This window comes from Falco biarmicus, chromosome 14 (genome assembly GCF_023638135.1).
Source record: "Falco biarmicus isolate bFalBia1 chromosome 14, bFalBia1.pri, whole genome shotgun sequence".
Classification (NCBI taxonomy): domain Eukaryota; kingdom Metazoa; phylum Chordata; class Aves; order Falconiformes; family Falconidae; genus Falco; species Falco biarmicus.
Window position 1 is genome coordinate 2,536,295 of NC_079301.1, and position 24,881 is coordinate 2,561,175.

Below are 24,881 nucleotides of genomic sequence, written 5' to 3' on the forward strand. Positions count from 1 at the left end.
AGCTCTGTGCATCGGGTCTCCTGCTCCACTGAGTGCTGAGGATGGAAATCCTACCAGGCGGTGGCCAAGTACCAAAGTGTTTGCTGCGCACCAAAGCATGCTGAAAAGTTCCAGAACAGAGTTTCTAGAAGGTCAATAAGCATTTGTGAAAATCTATTCTTTCTTTTCCAGAAAAGCACTTTTACAGCGTTATCACTACCGTGCTTTAATTTTGGTAGCTGGGGTATTTCTGTTTCAAGGATGTAACACTGTATAATTAATGTAGTGGGAAGAGAAAAAAAGATAAATAATGTTTATAAGATGGCATGCGTGGGTTTAAAAATTGTATTGCTTGCTGACTCGGGGGGCTGAGAACTTAGAGAAGAAGCTGACACGGAGACTGAAGCCCGCAGGTGTCTCATACCAGCTTGTCCTTTTACTGAAGTCAATAAAACTGCGTCCACCAAAACCCGAGGCTGGGCTGCTCCTTCCATTTGAGGCCTGTTGCAAAAGGAATAAAAAGCTATTATTTTCTGAAGGCTGTTCTTTATAAAACTGTTTGATGATTACAGTTCATTTTAGCATACCAATATCCCTGTCACGGAGGATCTGCCGCAGATTATTTGATGGAGTATAATGACCTTTCCAAAGGTCCGACGAGATACCTTACAGAATTCTGCTGCAGGAATATATCAGAGCGGTTCAAAAGCCTCGTAAAGTCAGTGAAATGACCCAAATTTACTTTTGTGGCTTTTCTATTAGATTCTTAAATTTCTATTTTGTGTTACCCTATAGGGCAAGAGAAGCATTGCTCAGGACGGTGTCAAGCCCATCCTGAGATGCAGTAGCTTTGTTAATACCAAAAAAACCACACCCTAAAACCAAACTGCAAAAATAAAAGGTCAGAAGTCTCAGCAGCACATGGGGAAGTAGTATTTTTTCACACGTACATCAGATTTTGCTCTGAATAGCTTAGTGCTATGCGGGTTAGTTGAACCTAGCCAACATCAAGCATGGGATCAATAATAGCAAAACATGGTGTCTCTACTAGCATTTGCAAATTTATGAAACAGTCTCCAGACTAAGAGAAGACAGACTCGGGTCAGACAGCTCGCAGCACCATACCGTTATTCCTTGACAGCAGAAACAGCATAACAACAAACCTTGTCAATAATTTGTTTTCCACACAACATCACTCACAGAGCTAGAAATGTTTCAAACATCAAGAAATATGAATTCATGTCACTGCTGCGGGACCGAAAGTGTAGCCTGTCCTTGGAGAAACCTGAAAACACTGCTCTGAGAGTGTTGAAAGCTGAGCATCAAAGCTGGAAACAGCCCCAGTAGCGTTACTTTCTAGCCTGTGGGCAACCACAGCATACTCTGGTGGCTCAACACTTTTTAAGTAGGGTGAGCTAGATCCAGATTTATTATATTAAAATCAAGAAACACCATAACAACCCAGAAAGTTCCACTTTTGTGCTATAGTTTCAGATCACCAGAGTTGTGCAAGGTGATAAGGTCTGAAAGCTGCCCTGATGCAGCAGAAGACCAGGTCGCTCCCTTTGCTCTCTGGGCATGTCCTCGGGCTGCCAGACTGACCTTCCCCCCGTCCTCCCCCGCCAAAAGCTCAGTGATTTTTGGAGTAGCTGAGATCAGGTCTGAATTTTTTGGGGGCTTCCTGGAAATTCTGCTGCTATCCTGATTTTTCTAAGCCACCAGGTGACTTAGAAGAGTTTGTTGTTTGCAGTGCAGAGCATTCATGGTGCTTGGGTGATTTCTGCCATCATTACCAGCATCACTGTATGGTGCAGACAGCTGCGGGAGCACAAGCAGAAATGCTACAAGGCTCTGGGTACGCCCTTAGAGCATTTGAGTTCCATGTGAGTGTGCAGCTTTTCCTAGTATCCCACCATCATTTAAAGGAAACATTATTTTTTTCTCATTTAAAGTACTTACCTACTTTGTTTCTGGTGGTTTTTTTTGTTTTGTTTTGTTGTTTTTTGTTTTGTTTTTTTTTTAAGCAGATTTGTTGTAGATGAAGCTAAATCGTTCACAAATTACACAATCTTTATGCAATCTCACAAACTAGAGGAACTATATAACCGGGAAAACATAAACTCAGAAACCACAAAGTGATCATCTCGATACTGCTTTTGGTGACGAGGGTGGCACGTGTGTTTTACCAGAATCCTAGTAATGGGACCATGAGCCAGCAATCCTTCCAACCCCAATCAGGAAAATCCCTCCAGAACCACCAGGCTCATTATTAAGTCAACTAGATGAGATCTTATAATAATGAACTCCTTTAAGATTTATCCCTTTGCTACTTTAATCTGGTAATAAGATTTTACAATGAAATACCAATGAGGACATACAAACCTCTTTTGAAAACCACGTCCTCCATTACTCACTGGGGGCTAAATGTTAGCTAGCACTTGTATCCTTTGTAACTTGAATATTCAGATTCTGAGGGTCCCCACAAAGCACAGTGATAAAGATCTTTTGCCATTTAAGAGAGGATGTGAAGGGTTCCTCTGGCTTTGCTCTGCTCTTTGTCTTTAAGAGTCCCTCTTACGAATGCAGCCCACTGCCTACACTAAAGGGTTAACGTCTCTTTCAATCTTCCAAAACTGACTTTTTTCTTCAAAAATCTCATTCAGCTTTTTAAAAATTCTTCTGTTGTACAGATATTGATAGTTCTTAAAATTGACTGCTTAAAGGATGTGATGAGGGCGATGGTTGAGGCTTTTACAATCAGAGCTTAGAGGCCCTGCCTCGCATCTGAAGGTTGATTTAAGTTAACCTTCACCAAGACTTTCATCTTTAACTTCCGACTTGGTCTGCCAGTGTGTTTTGTTTTGCTATAGGATGTGCTAATAGTTGATGAATGTGAGAAGACACTTGTTGCACTTCTCAGAACACCCTATGATATCTGATGAGGAAAAGTTCTTAAAAACTGTCTGATTGCAGCCTTGGATGTCATCAGGTTCTATGAGAATGAGGGAAAAATCAATCCAATTTTAAAATATAATTACACTTTTTTTGCCTTTAAAATTAATTTTTGAGTGTTTTGGGGTTTTTTGGTTGTTTTTGATGTTTTGGGGTTTTTTTCCCAAAATTGCTCTGCACCTTCACGTATGGCTAAAACTGTCCTGTCCTGACTGCTGTGCTGGCACCATTGGTCCTTCTGGATGCTCCCACCAGCCCTGCCGAGCACGTTGTACTGTGCAGTTGTGTTATGCAGCCTAGAAGAGCAGCTCCTGAGCTGGAAAGGCTTCCAGAAAGTTCCCTCAGAGGTGCCAGGTGCCGGCCGTGACATAGGACAGCCCTGGGCATGCATGCCTCCACCTGCAGCACCTCTTCCTTCCCTAGTGATCATCCACAGCCCAGGACAGCATGGGCATCCACATGTCACTGATGCTGGAGAGGAGAGTGTTCCTGAACTCTTCGTAAAAATATATACAAATAAAATATGGCGTTTACCCAGCTAATGAGTCTCTCAGGCACAGATCATGTTTTGCTGCTGTGACAAATAACTAGCAGGAGTGGTCAAGGAGTAAAATATAAGTGATTGCACTAAATCACCAATCGATGCTGCTCTGACTAATAAAAAAGAAAGGTAAAAAAAAAAAAGGCAAGAAAAATGGACAGCAGCAGAGAAATGTGAACAAGGAAATTAAAAGCTAAGAGCAAAGCAGGCTGGGAAGGAGAAGGATATGGGAGGGAAGAAGACAGTGATGGATAATAGCTTTGACAGGGCAGGTTAAGAACAGGTTTGCTCTTGCTGCAACGCAAGTGACAGATCTTAACCAAAGGCAGGATCCCAGGGAGAAGAGCCAGGAATCCAAGAGGACAAAGTAATGAGGGAGATGGGAGGGACAGGTGCTGCTGGCTGGGATGGATTAGGATGGATCTCCAAACACCTTCAGCAAGACAAGGAGCATCCCTGTACATCTTTTGGCATCACAAGCAGCTTCCTGCACCCCTTTGACATTGACATTGCTTGCAGACCTTTCCATAACTGTTATAAAACCATCATGTTTTCTCATGCATGCTTTTTAAGCTGACAAAACTGATGATTTTAGCTATTTCAATATTGCTAATTGTGGTGAGGTACTATTGATAAACTGCTTCAGCCCTGCCAAAGAGCAAGTAGATTTCACCCAGAAATCTCCGAGCCCTTTCATACCTCTAGTAGGTCATTTCCTACCAAAAAATGGAGCAAACCCTATAAATGCATATACATTCTATCAAATGTATGTATCCCACATACTTCCGAAGCATCTGACAGGGTGTTCATAATCCAGCCTCAAAGTGGCATCTGTAGCTACTGCCTTCCCAGTCCAAATGATGCTACTGTACACCACGGTGCAGGGGTACAAGGCTGCCATCATTCACCCACAAGAATCCAAATCCATAAGCTCAAAACCAGCGTTTTGAACCACTATAGGATCTGGATTACTATGTGGGCATGACAGAGAGTCATGCTGGTAATGTATGGTTTGAATTTGCATTAGAAACTTCCATTAAAACAGCTTCTACAATAACTTCTCATACTATCTACCCTATCAGGCTGTTAGGAGTATGATTTTTAATATTTTTCAATCTGGCTTTTTCTTTTACTAGCAGTGCAATATTTACTATACACTCAGATTTAAAATGGCACTCTAGCTGCAATTTTATCACTTAGGTTTCTTCACATTTTTTTAAATACCAAAAGGATCTGAAATAGACAGATCATAAAATCTTCCTATAAATAATGTCTGTTTACTATCTTTTGGGATTGGTATGGACAAAGAAAGTGAACCAGAATGCCATAAGAACAAATTTTCTTTGGGGAACACATTCACATCTGTTCCTGTATGACGACAGCAGGAACAGAAATCAGGAAAAAAAAAAAAAAGAAAAAAGGAGAAAAGAAAAGAAATGTAATTTTCAAAAGGAAAAATGGCTTCCTCTGATCTTTAGCTGAGGGTTCTGACAAGTTTTGATTCTACCTGACCTGATCAGTCCAATTCTAATAAAAAACTAATGAAGAAAGTAAAGATTCATCCTGAAAGTTAACTCCTTTCTGGAAAGGAGATAGATGGGTTCCTGAAAACAGGTATACCTGGAAAATACACTTGCCTGATCTTTGCTTGCAGATCTTACTTCACGCCCCTTGACGCCTGTTGACGTGCTGGGCACAGCACGTAGCAAAAGGGCTTCTTCAGATACAGTAAAACTTTAGTGCTCAACACCTTGTTGATGCGCCAACACTATTAGCGGGCGAGTCGTGCATCACACAGGCAAGAACAGCCCCGTCCCCTCTGCCTCGGCACGTGGGCATCTGCCAGTGACCCTGCTGCTCGGGGGGAAGGGGGCTGTGGGATGCTGGGGCCCTGCCGGTGCCGGGGAGTGGGAGCCTGTCCCCAACTCCTGCAGCACGGACATGAGAGAACTCGCTGGCTGAGCCACCAAATGTACAAGCTGGGCTTAACAACTCACATGGGAATCAGGCTTGGAGAGGAATGAGAGGGTGTGGATTATTCTGTTTACAGAACCTCTTTGCACCCCAAGCATGGTTTCAATTTTCCCTTTGAAATTTAGATCAAACAATGCTGTCAGCATCGGTTCCTTTCTCCCAGATCATGGATGTAGGCTGGACTCTGCAGACAGCTGGTGGGACATGGTTTTTGATAGCACTGGGGTGGAAATACCGCTTTGCTTTCAGGGTCTGCAAGCCTCCGACACACTACATAAGTACACTGTATTAGTAGTAAAAAATCAATGTAGAATCATTGGATTGATAACTAAACAGCACCAAGCAATGAAATGCAAATTAATACTGTCATGCCTTTTAGAATTTATAATTAATCTACCCTGCACTGGCCTACATATTTTTCCTGTTTGTGCAAGAGCAAGCCTGATCCAGAACCAAAGGAAATGACTGGGGGCTCTTTCTGACTGATATCGACAGAACACACAGCAGGTTTCTCAGGAATGTACTGCGTGACTGCAGTCCTTAGCAAAAAAAAGTATATGGACAAAAGCAGTCAGAAAGGATATGAGGCTTTCTGCAATACAATGATATTGTTAACTTCTCTGATTTTTCTTCATCTGGTCTTTATAGAATGGAAAATGGTGATGCAATTCTGTGATGCAGACAAACACACTCTATTAAATAGATTAAGATCATCATGCCTGTTTTGCTTGAATTTCTATAGCTTCAGTGCACACCAACTAGGCAGCCTGGCCTGATAAGTACCGGGTTCTTTCAAGAACTATATATTTCAAAGATACAGGGTTGATGAAGGTTTTAAAGTTACAAATTCCTGTTTTTCTTGGAGCGACATCTTTAAAGATAGGCAAAGAGGGATTTCTCAGCACTATTCAGAAACGAGGCTCAAGTGATTTGCCACTTTTGAGTACAGAGATTGTTTTCTAATTCAAGCAAACATTTTGGGGGAAAAAAAGGATGTGAAAAAATGCTCATTAGGAAAACAACACTAAGAATCTCAGTAGAAGTATTCAACCAACTTACCCTATTTCATACTTGTGCTTTTAGATCCTGGAGCATGAGCGACGTTCAGCGTTGTTATTACAAAGACAAATGCAAAAGTCACCAACAAAAAAATGAGGTTTTGGAATAGGCTTGGAATAAATCCCCAATTAAAGGCCCACTCAGATCATATTCCCAAAGCTGAAGTTATTACTGCTGTTTCTCTGCTGTATGTTCATTTCTTTTAGACACTATTTTGGGTCCAGTAGACTATGGGAATATGTAGGTTATTCTCACTTAGACAAACAGATATTTAGAAAAACAGATCTATTTACATAGTAGATGGACATATCCACAGGAAACATTTGCTAGACGAACGCAGAGATAAAATTTCTCTGGTTTACTAATAGAACTCCTATGTGCTATGCATATAAAATTGCCTCTGTGTGGATAATGTATATTTGACTTCACCTTTTGCATATTGATCACTCTCCGAGTTGCAAATACTTAACCATGTGGAAGTGTATGTAATATGAATAACTTTATTTCAAACTTGCATGTCTTAAGCCATATGTTCACTGATATCTGAGCATAAATCTGCTGAAATTTAGTATCATATACTGCAGATCAATAAACCCTACAGTATTTCAGAAGTGTTGAATGTATATTATGTTTGATAGCTTTGGAGACGCATATTTTCAGATATAATTATTTACATATAGGGTCCAAGACCAGGAGATAACCTTAAGCTTTGGTAACATTAACACTTGCAAATAATCATCACTACTGTAGCACTCTCACACTCCATAATCTGCTAACATATGTCTACATTTTATATGTGTTTATGTAGTACTTTATATGGAAATGTTTCATTACTGCCCGCAGCAACATGTGGCATTTCTTCAAGAACATTTCAGCACCTTTTAACATGGTTTCTTCAAATGTCTTTCTAATTGTGAGGATTTCATTCTACAAATGTTATCACTGCTCAAGCAGATTAATTTTCTTAACTGCTTAATATGCTTGCTCTAGGCACTTCTACAAAATGTAAAATATACAGTACAGAAATAATTTAAGTAAACTACTACCAAGCTATTATAGATCAGATTTAAAGCAGCATGGTTGGAGGTAACCCCATTTTAAGACTTGCAAGTCTTCTTACTGTGGCATCATTTCATCTAAAATTTTTATTTGGAACATGAGGCCATTTTTCAATTAATTTTCATGCCACTGTCTCTAAACCTAGTCATCATGTTCTTAGTTACCAAAACAGTGCTGCTAGCGTGCAGAGTGTTTACGGTGGAAAGTTCTGTCATCATTCTAGATTTTCTTAATCTCAGTGGATTGCACTCATTTTTTTTGGCTAGTTTCTGATCAGGCATCTTCTAAAACTGTACAAAACCCAGCCGGGTGGAGAGACCTCCAGGCAGGTACAGAGGCAGAGAAGAAAGCAGCGGCTCACTAATACAAAGGCTCCTGAGCCAGCTCACCATCAGCACGTTCAAAGAGACTTAGACTAGTGACTGCCATTGAAGTTTTTGTTATCTTGCATTCGGATAGCACTTCAGTCTTCTGAAAATAAGAGATCTGAAGCTAGCTGGGAGGAACGGCTTTCAGGCCAAACTTACTTCTCTCTGTCAAACTCAGAGCAAGCCTAGACTAATTTTTAAAGAACTAAAAGCAGGTGAGATGAATCCAAGCCCCAAGGTTTATCTGTTACCTGGTTGGAGACATCATGAATCTCAGGAAATCATTGTCTGAATGTATCCTTCCAGCATCCTATCCACCATTTATCCAGGTCTAAATAGGTCTGGTTTGATGTTAGGGAGATGGTGTTAGCAAGAAGGGACTTCTGGTTCATGCTTTCAAGCACAGATACTGAGGGGGAGGTGGGGCCACCACCACTGCCCTCACCCTTGATGCACAGAGGTTCATCAACTGCTGATGTTCATGTGGGTGATGTAAAAATCTGATTATACAAAGATCTTCTGGAATAAAAATCTTGTAGAAGAGCACAGCGGCCTCTCCTTACCCCAGGGCTGAGTTGTCCATCTCATCCCTTTCTGCTACACTACCTACCCTTGCCCAAAGTACATTCATCCCAGCGCTTGGCAATTCACACAGAAATTTCCTCTCTGAATAAGAAATAGTACACAGCAATCCTTCTGATAGGAACAAGCTGATTTCTCCTCTAAGGTCCGTGGAAATTTATTTTTTTTAAGCTAGAAGAAATGCAATTTCCCCACTGCAAGGTTTGGTACCGCTGCTGTTGGAGAGATGAGTCATTGTTTCTTTCGTGTATATCATCTGAGTACCTATAACTGTCTCTCATCTAAAAGTTAATTGTATCCAACAGAAAGACTTTAAATGAATACTCTGTCAATAACACTGTTATTAATGTTTCCTGATAGGCATGATTGGAATATTTTGTAAGGTTAGTCTAATATTTCCTGCAGAATCTGCTTCACATGTTGTGTTGTGTCTACTTTTGATCAAAACCTGCTTGTGAAGTCTCGGTTGGTGGGTTTTTTTCACTCTTCTCTCAAGAATTCCTTTATTGCTGACTTTCGATGAACTATAGTTACTATACGTGTAACAATCATCCACGTTTATTTGGACCACGAACCGAAATTTAGCTGTTAAATTTGTATTTTCGCACCGCTCAGCAGTGTGTTTTATTGCCTTCACCCAGTGCAGCTGGTATCGTAAGACCTGATGGTATTAAGGGCTTGCAGTGTTAGGCTTGGTTTAGTCATGTGAAGATTTTGATTTATGCCAAAGCTACCTCTGTCTTCCTAAATGACTATGACATGAATCATTTGGCAGCAGTTCCTTGTTATTGGCCGCTCACCTGCCTGAGACAAAGGCAGGCAGAAAGAAGAACCCATGTGTTTGACTAGAAAAATAGACAGAACAGCTTTTCCGTGATGCCCCGTGTGTATAGCTGATTGAATTTCCCAGCCGCCAGGAGCAGCAGCAGCGTGCCAGCCACAGAGGTGCTGTGCCAGGGACACCTCAGCAACAGGTGGCTCCTGCCTTTGATGGCGCTGGCTTGCCAGGCTGCCTGGAAACACGGGGAAACTTTAAAGCCCACACAGCCCACTTTGTTTGAAAAGAGCAAATAACCTATCCAAAGGCTGAAAGCCTCCCCACCCCCACCCCTCCTTCTTTTTCTCTTCCCTCTCTGTTTCTTCAGATTTAGTCCTTTTGTTTCTTCTCCTTCAGACATCTGTCCTCTGCCTGGACTGCTGTTGGGAGCAGCTAAAGTACATATATACCACCTTACGTACAGCACACTTTGATAGCTCACAATGAGCTGAAATAAACACATAGCTGGAAGGGGGGTGGTGGTGGTGGAAAGAAATAAAAAGAAAAAAAAAAAGTTAAATCCCTACTTGAAAACCTGTTTTGTGTTTTCTTATTTCTTAAAGTTATTTTTAAGTGTTTAAACCAGACCAATTATAGTCAGAAACTACTTCACTTAATCCATTCCTTTATCTCCTGGGAAAAATCACCAAAGCAATTCTCAAAATGTTTAAATCCCACAGTGTGCATAAAAGCAGCAAGTAAATCTGCTCCTTCCCAGGCAAACCTTAAGGATTTTACTGACATCTTTAATTAAACTAGCAAATAGGTCGGTTTCTCTTGTATTCTGACCAATACACTGTCAACAAGGAAGAAAAAAAAATCTGAAAAGAGGGATTTGTACTGAAAAATAGCACCAGAAACATTTGTATAATCATGATCATGGACTGGAACAGGAATGTAATCGGGAATTATTAAGCATTATCAACTCCTTCCTGGCAACGTATTGCTCGGATAACACTCCTGGAACTACAAGAAAGTTAGTTATGAAATAATTAAACCTGAAAGTTGGAAACAGAGCACACACACACACGCACTCCCAGACACATGGAACTGTGCGAAAGAAAAGTATGTTTATCTCTGTGAATTTATAAGGGCGAATTTCATTCCAAAAGGGAGAATTGTGCAATTGTTATTAGATCAGTAATAAGCACAGATGGCTGCAAAGGAACCGTTCTCCAACCCATCCTACCATCTCTACCCTGCAGCACTCGCGAAGGAGAAAGCAATACAAGAGTAGAGAGCAGCAGAACTGGGAATTTAATTGTTTTTAAATATAGAAGACTAAGTCTACATCCTCATATGTTATTCATTATCAATAACATTAGTGGCAAATTTGCCCAACACAGATTTTAACACATGATTGTATAAGCTCATTCAGAAGTTATATCCAATGCCACTGGGCAACTTGTCACAATCTTCTGTAGATATCATCCCCTTACTTTTTTTTTCTCCCCCCACCCTTCCTGCATGAGAAAGCTGATGTTCCTAAGGATGAAAAGGTTTTCATTGCATGAAAAAGCATGATCCAAAAATCCTGCTCTCAGCTCTGTGGAAGAAGGATTTATGATGCTCAACTAGCAAAGATAGCAATTAGCTAGAATACTCAAGAGCAGAGAGCTTGACAATCTGATGAGTTATTCTTTTGAACTGGGGCAGCAACTCATGCATAAATTTCCTTGTAAACAATTATTACAGAAATGCACTGTAAACACAATTAATCATCTCAAGGTGTTATCTCTAGGTATTTTCCCCACAGATTATGTGCCACTTGCTCAATAAATCAAATTTTAACATAAAGACATCAATAGCTGGTATTATTAATATTCCCATTCAATGAAACGTGGTTGGGTAGAAGCTAACAAGCTTTGATTACATTTTGAAAACACAGAAAATATTACATAAAATAGGAAAAAGAAGATGTGAATTGTGAAACTTTGAATGAAAATAGGATTGAAGAGGAGGCATATGAATCAGAACATTGGCTCAGATAAAATACGAGCACTTTGTAATTTAAAATGCATTTCCAGTGATATGAATTGGAAATTGTATAGTACATCTTGTTAATAGGAATATTAAGTTTTACATCATCTTAGATAGGTTCTTCTTACAAAACAGTATTTACAAGAGCCTTACAATAATAGGCTGCCTAATGTTTCCATAAGATTTCTTCTTATGATATATACCAAACACATTTTCATCTATTGTTCGTAATTATCAGCTGGGGATTTGAGTAGCAGGCAAAAGGAACAAAAGCGTCTAACTCCGTTTCATCTCTCAGAGTCCACAGTGCATAAACAACATGCACTCCAGATCTGTTTGAAAGCCACCCTTTCAGAAGCCAAGCTCTGAGATCTCTTTGGAGATCATCGTATGGACTTTGGCAAGAGTTGAGAGAAAAACTGGTTCAGAAGAGTGGGGCAACTGGGGCCGGGGGAGAGTCAGATGGGGCAAGGGGGAAAGGAGAAAAGAAGAGCTGCTGGAGCGGAGGAGAGGGGAGGAGGAACACAGGAGGTCAGAGAGGACCGAAGAGCATCTCTCTGGCCTGTCAGCTTTGAAATAGTTTGCAATGTGAGGAAGATGGAAGAGGCACAAAAAAAAAGATACTGGCGGGGCTCACAAAAGCTGCCCACAAGGATTTTTTCCTCCAGGAGAGGGGACAGGGGCAGTACAGAGGAGCTACCAAGGTGGTTAGAAAGGCAGAGGGAAGTGAAAGCATGAACATCTGCAGTTTCTGCTCGGTGATTCCTGCTTATCTTCCAGCCAACATCGTTATTCCTGTTTACAAATGGAAGGCATGTTTGCTTAATATTCTGCTGATCAGCCCAATGCCTTGTGCAGCTGATGACACAAACACACGTCAGCCGAATGACACAGGTGACATTGGGAGGAGGGGACCTGGGCTTCAGGGTTTCCATGGATTGGAATGGCGTCTGAACTGACCCCTGGGGGAAGGCTACAGATGATGCCTGATAACAGACCCCCTGGGGGAAAAAAACACAGCTCACGCCCTTGACCTTGTCTTCGTGTGTGAAACGCAAGACCCTGAGGGAAGAGGGGTACCAGAATCTGCACCTTCTCAGGTTCTGCTGTTGATGGTCCTTTGTTGGGTCCCCAGCCACCTGTGGCTCCACAACAAGCAGATTCATTTAACAGCGTGGACTCAGGGCAGTAGGGTGTTAGGGTGGTGATTCCCTTTTTTTCCAGACACTTTTCAGTGACTAACCCAATGTAGTCTTTCCTCAGATCCCTATATATTTGGAATCAAGACCACAGGAGATGAATGCAGATGTTTCAGAGCCTTTTCTTACCAGTCTGCCTTATTTTGTAGAGCTCATTCATACAATTTGGTGGTGTCCTGCATGTCAGGGGCCATGATCTTCAAGATTTTAACAAGTTTGTACACCTCTTTAAGAAGCTGACCATTTTATGACCGCAATGCAAGGTAATAATTTTTCTATTCATTCCCTGAAACAGGATGATGGAAACTGGCCAGCAGACAAATCACACTAAAGTATTGGCTTAATTGTTCCAGAGATTTTTAAACTGATACTATTCAAAAAGAGTAGGAACACCAAATGTATTGTGCTGTAGAGAGATTTATTGATGGATATGGACAGCAAAATAGCACTGCTCAATAATTATTTGAAAGATCAGGAAGTCACATTCATATATTTTTTCTGGGGCGTTGCCAGTTTTTATTACTTACAGGTCCACTCCTGGTGTACTGTATAGCCCTTAAGATAATTTGGTGTCTGTAAAGCCATAGCTTGCAAATGCAACTGAAAATTGATTAAATGCATAAGCACATTTGTGCATGTGCAGAAAATGGATGTATTTGGAGACATTTGTCCCTTTATGTTGATGCTAGTCCTTACACAGCAAACTTTATCTAACCTGACACTGGAAAACGTAAGGGAGGCAGCTGAGAGAGTCCATAATACGTGAACAAAGGGAAGCAAAATATACTTGACGAGCTACCTCAATTCACCTTAATAAGTTCTCATCATGGCACTATCTGGCATTACTAATGTGCCGCACACCCATCAGCACCAAGCAGTTGAGATGAGTTTTCTGCTTATCAATGGCTTTTTTTTCTTCTCGTGTCTGGCAAATTTCTAATAGTGGATGATTTCCTGTATGCATATCCCATTTATGGTTTGTAGCACTGTATTATGATGAATTTACACTATCAATGAACATTGCTGAAGGGCCTCATTAACTTGTGCAGGCGGTGAATTTGTATTTTTCAAAATGCCACTCTTTCTCTAAAGAAATCTAGCTGACAGTGGCAGTCAAGTGCTTGACTGGTTAATAAGGCAGCTCAAAGGAAGCAGCTTCACTTCACTGAGAGTTTTTGTCCTTGTTTAATTTCTCCTCCTTTCTCGACAGGTTTTGAGGATGTGCGAAGATAATATATTTCGGTTTTTAATCTCCCAGTCCCGCTGACTACGATGATATAAACAAAAGCAGAAACACAGAAAATTACAGAGCTACACTTACAACAGAACCGGTAATAAAAAACCTGGGGTTCTGGCTGAGATTTTACTCAGGCAGCTCTCTACTTGGCATAATTAGGAAGTTTGTTCAAATCCTGCTAAATCCCTGCTCCATTTTTCTATGCCTGCAAAGTGAACAAGATAATCATGCCCATAATGCAGGGCCTAAAAACCTGAAGGCATCAGCACCCAGCCCTCCAGACAGACTGCAACCTGCAAACAGTTCAAAAGCAAGCTTGTCAGACTAGCTGCAACATATGGAGCTACAACGAGAATATTTCCAGATATAGGAAATACCAAGCATTTTGTAAACAGAGTCGTTGGGAGTATTTTTTGCAGAGATATTTTTACGACTGGTAAGTTGCAAGAATCTGTTCGCAATATCTGTGCTCTCAGTTACCACCTGTGTTTTTCTCAGCAGAACGTGGTTAACACACAGGCTTCCGATAACATTTTTTTTTTAAAATCCCACACTGTGTCTTCCAATACCTCCTGAAAGCTTTGCGGAAGCTGCAGGGACTCTGTGGAAATCTTGTTCCTTGAATATGACAATATTTAGCTATTTGAGAACTTGAAACATACCTAGATGTCGAGGAAAGGCATTGCGGGAGGGGCGTCCCTGGGGCTGGGGCTGCCCCGATGCATCAGGAGGAGGTTTGGGTACCAAGCCTGGCCAGCCCAGCTGGGGGGAGCATCCCTCCCACGGAGCCACAGCAGCTCAGGACCGCTTCTGCATCAGCCTGCTCACCCCAGAAGGGTCAGCCCGCTGCGGTCTGTGCTGGGATGATAGCAGGAGAAGGGAAATGGGAGATGCAGAGGATTTTATACATGGCTAGTAGGGCTGGACTAGGTCAAAAAGACGTGCAGGAATCCAGGCTGACACTGCAGAAGAGATGTACTCAGTGTTGCGTGTGCCATATGGGCAGCGGTAACCACAAACTGTGAGGTCAAGCCTGGGAAATGGCAGCAACAGGCAAGACAAAATGTATTTTCATTCATTCTTAAAAACCAAACCTTAATGCGAGGTTAGTATTTTCACTCTCTCTGCTTAAACATATATGAACACATATATAACAAATATGTCTCTCTACATACATACACTCCCATATAGATGTAGGTGAAATAAATCTGTAAAACATGAGAAATGACATCCACAAAGGTACATTTTTAGTAACATAGAAGAGAAATGATTGACAGAACAAAGCATATGGAAACGAAGAAGAATCTAACCCACATTTAGATCTAAGAAAAAAATATTTGCCTGAAGGGAAAATATTAATTAGTTTGTCTACATGCAAGATAAAAGTCTGGAAGACATATCCATCAAAAGGCAGCAGAATAAACAGCAAAATGGAAATTATTTGTAAATTGACAGTAAACTTGGCAAACATTGAGGGGGTAAACAAGTTATTTGGCATGCAAAGCACTCAGAAATCACAGCCTCTGTCAGGAGGCATCTGTGCATATATTCACTTATTTGACAGAAATTAACATTTTGCAGAAATCTTTGTTGCATGCTAAAGATTTCTTCACCCTCCTTAATTATTTTAATTGCTGCTTCAAAATGTTCCATATAAACATGAAAAAAGACATTAAAATCCACCAAGTCCAGTTCCACATTATCGATAACGCACAGTAACTCTGTACAGGAGTTTAACACAAAGCCTATGGAGACGTAAAATATTGATGTAAAAGAGCCACATTTTGGGTTTTGTGGTTGAAATTTAAGAAACATGTGAAGATATTCTCAGTGTCCTTTCAGTATTGTGAAAGGCTTTAAAACAAAACACCATTTCACAAACAAATGCAATTAATCCAACTGCTTAGAGGCCCAGGGTTATGGAGACCCTTGTTTTCCCACTATTTTGGGAAAACGGTGAGAAAAACTAGCTTGTGCTAGCTGTGTTTGTGCACTCATAGAACAGGTGGGAAATGGAAGTGACCATGCCATGACAAACTCTAATAATAGACTTTTTTTTTCCCAGGAATACTCCAAATGAATCTACACTTTAGCTGTTACCTGTCTCACCCACGGGCAGGGACGTACCACCCCCTGTTCACATCGTCTCCCTGCTGCATGGGTGATGCTGAAGGCACTGTCAGCCCAACCAACAACCAGATTCTGGCTGTTTGGGGAAAAAAATTGATAATCTGAAGGTGTTGAGTTCAGAGGAATCCTGGCACTACCTTAGGTCAACAGAGCCACAGGAGACAACTGGTTGCCCCAAGAAAACATCAAGAAAAAGGACAAAGAGTTACTTGAATTGAGGTTGTCCTACAGGAACGGGGAGTTGAGCTGAGCCCCATCTGCCTCCTGGAATGGGAGCAGGTGCCGCAGGCACTGCAGGGGATGCACAGGCTTTGCCATGGAGGGGCTGGTGGCGGGACGAGGGATTTTACCTTGTTTTGTACTGAAAAAAAAGTGCCAATTCCCCAAATTACACCAGAGTCTGTAAGGATGGCAGTGGTACTTCACTGTTATTTATAGCCATGGATTTATACCAGAAGTTACATTACAAAGTCAATGTAAAAATGGGTTTTTAAAATAGAATCTGAATAATGTTATCTGCAAAATGTAGACCCGTATATTGCAACTGACCCTCACCAAGTGTAAATTCACTTTTGTAAGTTCAATCAACTGTTTGATATCAGATGAAGATCTAACCCTTTACACTTACATAGCATTTCTCTTTATCACACTGGGGCCATAACGTACATCCATCAGCAGTTTGCAAAAAGGAAGAAGTCCACAGAAAAATCACAGCTAGGTAACATGAACTAGCTTTCAATGCACTAGCTCTTTATGTTATAGAATCATAGAATCATTTAGCTTGGAAAAAACCTTTGAGATCAACAAGTCCGACTGCTAAAAAAAGTCCAAAACATGTTGCATGGGCTTGCCATTCCAATTGGATTAAAACAGCACTAGCAGGAAGAGCTCATTCAAACAGATCCAAGCACTGAAGGAAATCTCATGTGAGCCCAGATTAAAACCCAACAAAAAATTCAAAGTGCTAAACTTAGCCAAATCTGAGACAATTTGGTCCTTTCCATTAAAGTGAAAAGCATTTCCAGGTCAGGTTCCAAAGCCAAAATGTCTTGTTTTCTGCGTTATTTTTAGGTGTAGTAACATCATCAAATTAATTTGAGTCGTTGTCAGGCTGGATGCCTGCGATTCAAGCCATTCACAGCTATGCAAGGACTATGGTTTCTGCAACTGTAACAGCAAAATCTTGGAAAACTTTCCAAAATGCCTGTCAGCTCTTGATATCTATTTGTGATATTTAGTGAAGAATTTGGAAACGCAACATTTTTAGGAAAAAGTCCAAAACTATAACAAAATAAAATCAATGGGAAATAAATAAGCCAAAAATTATTTGTACTTCCATGAAGCCTCTATAAATACTGAATTGTAATAAGTTTCTACATAGCCTCTGCTCTGTGTATGACAAATTTCTGCAGGGTCAGTGACTTTATAATGGTGCTTTCCGAAGGAGTTTAGCAGGTATTGTGGGGAGCTCTACGCACGGGTACAAACACGCACGCGGCTGTGCAGCACTCTGTACAACTCCTGTGAAGGCAATAGCAGCAAACACTGGCCCCAATATTCTTTGCTCAAAAGGCACGTGAAGGGTTCATCTGCTTTATCCAAGAGCATCTTTTGTCTGCTCCTAGACCATAAGCCACTGCCCTTTTCAAAACATAACCACACAATTTTCTTAACCTCAGACAGAGGCTTGAACTATAGATTGGAAATATTCCTGGTGAATCCATAGCAAATCAAATCACATGACAGTACCGTCAGCTCTGCTGGGAGCTGAGCAAAGCGGGAGCAATTCCCTGCGTGGATTTCCTAAAACTCACCAGCATTTGTTATGTTTTTCAGATGGCTGAAAACAACGAAAGGACTATACGGCAGCCAAGCCCAGTCCACCAGGCACAGTGCCCATCACACACAGCTTCCCAAAGTTATCCCACACAGCATCCTCAGTTATCCCCATGTCAGGCTCTCAGCAGCTGCCTGTTGCCTCCCAGGCAGGCTGCTGCCCCATCCTGCTGCCACAGAGCACGCTGCTCAATATCCTTGGTCTTGCAGGACCAAGTCTCCTTTGAACCATTTGCAATCCTGTCACCCACTGAGTCCCAGCATCCACAAAACAATCCTTTCAGCATCGTGGGAGGTGGATTTAGGACCTCCTGCACCTACTTGGGACTAGTTGTCTTCTGCTGCCGCTGTCTCTTGACCTACAGTGATGACGCCATACAACAGCGAGTCTATCTTACATAACCAGTAGTATCAAAGCACTGTTGATACGGTTAGTCCATCTTCACCCACTACACCCGTATGACCGGTCCAACATTCAAAAGAGCAAGAATCCATCCCTGCTCTCTCCCGCTGACCTTACAGGGCCCTACAGCAAGCATGTCAAAGCTGGCTGGCTGGCAGGGACAGGCTTTGTGGGTGTGAGCAGCCAGGTTTCACACCCCCGCCAAGCAAAGCCTAGAGATGTCACCAGGCTTATGCATTATTTAGAGCACTTTTCACTAACGAGTTTCAATGCATAGGTGTAATGAAAGTTATGCGTGATTTTGCAGCATTTAAAAGAAAAAGGATTTAAAGAGCACACCACACTTTCCCATGTGCAGTCAGGAAAGATCGTGGAGAAAGTCTGAAAAATAAAATGAAATAAAATAAAATAAAATAAAATAAAATAAAATAAAATAAAATAACAAAATAAAATAAAATAAAATAAAAGGGGGAAAAAAGTGAGGATGTATTTTACTCTACAGACTTTGCCTGGGCTCCTGGCTGTTGGCTGGCTCTGCGCTGCTCTCTGGGGACACTGCTTCTCTGTCAGCACCACGTGGCTGTGACTCCACGTACCCAATTCCAACCTTATCAGAGGAAAGAATGAACTGTTATCTCATGCAAGACTAGTAGTTACCACTTCTCCAGGAAATTCAGAGTCAATAGCTCTTTGCCCCAGATGTTTAACTCCAGAAGGCATATAGCATTACTGTTAAGCCAAGCTCCTACAGCAACCTGAAAGCAGGAAAGTCTACATGTAAAATAGGTAAATCCCACCCTATAGCTAGATGTCATAAACTCTACTCTTTCCAGACCTTTGTTTAAACTACAGTTACAGTTGTGCTTTTCTCTCCGAGATGGTCTAAAGACAGAGGAGAGGCCAGGTATGCAAGGAGTGGCTATGTCTCTTGCAAGCTCAAGCAGATAAGCTCAAGAAAGAGACGAACAAGCTCGCAGGCACACAAGGGCACACATACTCTAAATTATTTATAAATCTGTTGACAACTCCAAGTTGTGCCATGTGTTATTTTGATACCTTATTGTTCAAATCTATAAAGCTCATATCTGTCAACTATCAAGTTCTTGTGTGCCCCAAAGCTTGTTCATTTTTTCCATCTCCATCAGCCGGTCTAATAAAAGATCTTACCTCACCCTGCAGATTTGGCCTCTTTGAAACAATATGGGCTTCTGAATGGCATCTGCCCCAGTCACGCTTACACCTTGGCTGGTTTACACCACCAGTCCAAGTTGTAAAGAATATCCACTGCCAAGGGGCTGCTGCTAACTGCTCTGTATATAAAATATATACCTAAAATACAGAATACTATCAAATACATAATGACTTAAAACAGATTATGGTTTTCTTTTCCCTAGCAAAAATATCTTAAATTCATAAGGGAAATATTTATATTAGTGTTTATCCTTTAAACATGGGAAAGGAAAATATTTGGAGAGAAAAATCTCTTGAAGATACCGCAGTTCTTTTGTATCTTCAGTTTTCAGACCATCACTCACATTGTTTCTCCTCAGTCAGCTCAACAGACTAATTCTATTTAATCCTTTTCTTTTTATATGTAAAATGATACAGTTTAATGCTCCACAGTTTAATATCTGTGAAGTTTTATCTTTATTTGTTTGGGAAATTTGAGTCAGATACTCACCTACTGTAATTTCCAAAGAACAAACAAATGAAAAAGGGCAGTCCATTTTCATGCAAATCCAGCCAGCTGTTTAGCTCAGGCTGCCCTTGCCTTCTGATGTGAGGATCTGCATAAAAACCAAAGTGGAGATATGATAAAATATAAAAGGCTGACAATAACATGCAAATCGAAATCAGTCATTGGAAAACTGTGGACTCATTGTCATCAAAAGAATTAGGTGGCAGAACAAAACAAAAGAGCCCTACTGATAAAAGTAACTATGGTATGATGGCTTTAAAATCTACAGATTTCTTATACCACAAAGAAAATTGAAATTAAACACCTCTCTAGACTGTCTGCTTTTAATCTTTTCTTTCTGAGCTGCTTCCTGACATATTCTCTGTTAACTTTTTATCAAAGGTCATTTATAATCATATTTCAGAGATAAAATAAAAATAAAAACCGCATTTCTTTCCTAAATTTTAATCAAGTGCCCAGAAAAAAAACAAAACAACCCCACCTAAAATAAGCAGCAATGTAGTCCAGACACACTGAAATGTTTTGATGGAATATTAGCGGCTCCTTACATTATCAAATCTAGAACTGAGTTTCTGCATATAGTTTTGCTGTCATTTAGAATTACAGTCAAAACTGATGACAAGGTTTGGGTGGTTTTGTGGCCATACAGAATAACAGTGAATCCCCGAATTCTGATACACGACGAGGCAATGATGGTGACAGAGGGTCTTCCACAAGGACAGGCAAAGTGTTGTTTAGCTGTTAGCCATATATGCCCCTGTTTAGGAAGCTGAGAGAATACTTCATCAATTTATTGGAAGAATTTTCTGATAATATTCAACAAAGTACTCAAATCGGTTTAATTTTTTTTATTAAATTCCTTCCTTCCTCATAGAAAAAAATGGATTTCCAGTGAAATATACTTTTCATTCCAGAGAAACAAAACCAGTTCCCCCAAAATTACAAAACATTTTCATAACTAGACCACCTTAGGTAAAGAAACTTAAGGATTTCTATCTGAAGTTGAACAGGAAATAAATTCCATTTTAACATTTATTTGTATTGATATTTCATTTCTGTTGATAGGGTAGTTTGGTTTTTTTGAATATAACATTAAGCAACTTGGTTGTAAAATAAGAAGAGCTAAAATGAAGACGTTAAAGAAAGAGTGCAAAACTTGGAAAACACAGTTTTTTAAGGGTGCCGGTAAGCCACTCTTAAACCAGCCTGATGCTGGTGCACCAGCAGTAAGCTCAGCTCATGCTGGTGGTGCCATTCCGCTCTGGACCCTCACACCACCTCCCTGCTAACTCTGATTTTAACCATCATGTGTTTTCCCACCACAGTACATGAATCCCTTCCACTGTGCCCACGCCTTCCCACGCCTTCCCTGTCCCTGCACCTTTGGATGCAAACATCAACCGAGCAGCCCCACGCGCGTGAGCTCCCCAGCCATCGCCTGCTGCTGCAGCAAAGCTGTCAGAGTGGGGACCTGGGCTCCCTGCAGCCTGCACGGCGAAAATACGGCCCTTCCGTTTGTGTTAATACATGCTTGTATTAAAAACTAGGCTAAAAGATTGCTAATATCACATACTGAAGCACTCAATAGCTAGAAATGCTAGAATTAAAGGTCCCTCTGCAAGTTTAATTTGGCTCTTGCCTGTCTTCACTATGATGTAGTTGTTAATTACTTGCTCACAGGCGGCTTTTCTTTTTCTTTTTTTTTTTTTCCAGAGAAACCCAGTCTCATAAGTGCATAGGAATGACTATGCATGGAAATAAATCAGGATTTTTATTTTGCTGCTGTCTGTAGTTGGTGGATACACAGTGAATGAGCTGAAAGAAGCCAAAAGGATAAAAAATCGTGTCACCGTTTAAGACTACATCTATGTGCTGAAATGAAATCCCATCACCTGCACTGAACAAGTAAGTCCATTTGGGTCCCCAAGGCAGCATCGCTGTATCAGCGCCCTGCTGTGTCTGAGCTAATGAGGCTCCGGCAGCGATCACACACGTGTGCTGCTTTGGGGACAAAAGATGGTACCTCGGCAAAGCATGGCACCCTGCCACCCAGCACGGCAGCTGTTCCCATCCAGATGTGCAACAAGTCTCTTGAAAGACCCTGTTCCAGCAGCGGCACCTGCTCGCCAAGGAGCTGTTGGGGGGAACACCTGTGAAACAGCAAACCTGTGGTACCTCAGCAGCTGCATCCCACCAATTTCTTGGTGCTTTGGAAATACCTTCAGCCTCGGTGCCCAGTTGTGAAGATCTAAAATGGAGACAACCCATTCCTTCTGCACTAACAGGGTACTTCACTGCTGTTCACAGAAGCACCATAGATTAGTTCATTGTAAATAGCCATGATGAGAGCATCAGAGGAGAATCCACGAGGAAAAGCCCGAAGCTTGGATGGTGAGTGGGAAATAACAACTCATGAGCATGAGAAGACCACACTTGCTGAAAGAGGAGGAGGTGCCATTTCAGTGCACGCTGCATAACAAAAGTCCATACTGGAGTATGCATACACGTAAATATATATATATATATGGTTGTATTAGCATTTTCCTTACTTTTCAGCATTTAACTTTTCAACCTTTGTGTACTTTTGTTATCTTTCATATGCAATTTTCCAAACAACTAACAAGTCAAGACTTAAAAGCATTTAGCCTGCTGGACCATACAACCTTCCTTCACTTCAGCAGCAGAGCTGGAACAGCTAGACTGTTTGTAACCACCTCCTGTGCCCTGGCTTACAATGTCCCCTGTGGTAGCAGAAAGCTTTTGTACGTCACTATCGTTATAGACATGGGAAACATACAATTTCATAGGATCCTTTAGGTTGGAAAAGACCTTTAAGGCCACCCAGCCCAGCCCCTAACCCAGCGCTGCCAAGCCCACCGCTGAACCGTTGAGCCCCCCCCCGGGGACGGTGCCAGCACCGGGTCCCTGGGCAGCCTGTCCCCCTGCCCGGCCACCCTTTCCGCGAAGGAATTTCTCCTGAGATCCCCCCTGACCCTCCCCTGGCACAGCCTGGGGCCGTTCCCTCTTGTCCTGTCGCTGGTTCCCTGGGGGAAGAGACCGACCCCCCGGCTCCAGCCCCCTCAGGCAGCCGCAGAGCGATGGGGCCCCCCCGAGCCCCGTTTCTCCAGGCTGAGCCCCCCCAGCCCCCCCAGCCGGTGCCGCAGCCCCTTCCCCAGCTCCGTGCCCGTCCCTGGACACGCTGCAGCCCCTCAGGGTCTGTCCTGTAGCGGGGGCCCAGCCCTGAACCCCGCGTTCGCGGGGCCCCCCCAGTGCCGGGCGCAGGGGACGGGCGCTGCGCCGCTGCCGCTGGCCACGCCGGTGCTGGCACAAGCCGGGATGCCGGTGGCCGCCGTGGCCTCCCGGGCATAGTGTTCGCCAGAGACTCAGCACCAAGAAAACAATACTTGATTTGATGGGTTTGACGCAGCCCCTGAACCAGCAAGAGGCGACCCGGGGGCAGAGGCAACAGCCCCCCACCCTCACGGCCATGCGCGGCGGGAGCAGCCCGGCAGTGGTACCCCACCACAGAAAGGGGGTTGCTCTGTGTGAGTGCCGCATCCGCACTGCGGTCGGCGTGGAACTGCGAGGAGATGGATCAGCCTCAGTGCAGATGGACTCAGCAAGTGCAAACAGATTTTTAACATGCGTATAAACTAGGGCACAGGAGGATTTTTTGACAAGAACAAAAAAAAAAAAAAAAAAAAAGGAGCCAAAGTAACTACTTACCTGCTCCGAAGCCTGGAGGAACTGAAGCTGCTCAAAAAAATTATAATTTTGAAGTCTGTGAAAGAACATACTTTCCCACAACCTCTTAAAAAAAAAATAAAAAAAAAGAAGAAAAAAATCTATTCATTTTAACAGAAACTTCTAAAAAACCCACTTAACTCACAGTTGGCACAGAAAATATCACCTCCAACATTTGAAGTCTGCCAAAACTCTAGGCAGATTCAAGCAGGGAGTTGAAACACCAAGCGCCGGGCAGCCGCCACAAGTGTGCAGCTTTTAGCCGCTGCAGAGGAGACGCTTCAGGAGCAGGGAGATAAGAGCAGCTGTAAATTTGTGGAAGTGAACTGTTCTCAGCTCTGGTGACTATATGGTACCTGTGACTGCCTAATTTTGATTAGGACTGTGGATGTCTCGATCCCCATCGCTCAGTGTTAGAAATCACCCTGCTGAGGGCTTTCCTGACAGGTGATGGAGAAGGTTGATGATGGTGCACAGGAAATAAAAGCCCTCAGGCATGATGTGAATGGGCCAGAAACCCAGGAGAGCAAAGGGTCCTCAGTGCCCTGGCACCGGAGTGAGAGGCAGAGTAACCCCACCTGCAACAGTGTGGGGAGGAAGGTAGAAAAGATAAAAAAACCAAGGCATGATACTTTGGAGATGCCAATTGCCTTGGAGAGAAGGATGCTCCTTCCTTCTTGAAGATCCTGGAGGACCATCTCATTCCTGACTAACCTCCATCTCTTCTCCAACCGATTTGTTTTGGTCACAGCCATGAAAGTTTTACAGTTCTTTCAGAAGTGATATGCAAGTCAGTAAGTTTGCCATAGTGAGAGCAAACATCAGTTTACTTGAGGACAATTATTTTATTGAAATCCATTGCCCAAGCCTGGATTTCAGGAATCATGACTCAGCAGGCCTCAGGAAATAATGAAATTAGCTCTAAAGTCAGGAGTTTTTAATGAGAGTGAGAGACAGAGCCTTTTTTAGCTTCTGGTTTACAAAACCCAAGGTAATTTGATACTAACAAACTAGGAACTCACTTTCCCTTTTTTTAATGGGAACCAGAAATCCCCAGCTGGACACCACTGCTGGGGTCCAGCAAAGAGGGCTTTAAATAGCTGGTGGGTGTGCATGGCAGTAATGTCACCAAATCAGAGCCCAGTGCAAATTAGTTCTCATGCCTACACGCATTTATTCAAATCGTGCCAGGCACCCAAAACTGCTCCTATTAGCACCAATACCATTTGTGACACACAATACAGCTCGTGGGTGTTGCAGAAGCATCTCGAGGACTCGAGCAGACTGGCCATCCTCTGTGCTAGGTACTGGAGAAAAACATT

The 24,881-nt window shown here is 42.2% G+C and overlaps 1 long non-coding RNA gene across 1 annotated transcript in view; it reads right to left on the reverse strand.

The window, feature by feature from the left end:
- Nucleotides 1–212: 212 nt before the first annotated feature.
- The window catches only part of LOC130158994 (uncharacterized), a 72,980-nt gene continuing 48,311 nt past the window's right edge, over nucleotides 213–24,881 (reverse strand). Inside the window, exons 2-3 of the long non-coding RNA XR_008825581.1 lie at nucleotides 19,798–19,903; nucleotides 213–480 (exon numbers count right to left, since the gene is read on the reverse strand). This is a non-coding gene — a long non-coding RNA (uncharacterized LOC130158994). The remainder of the gene's footprint in view (nucleotides 481–19,797; nucleotides 19,904–24,881) is intronic.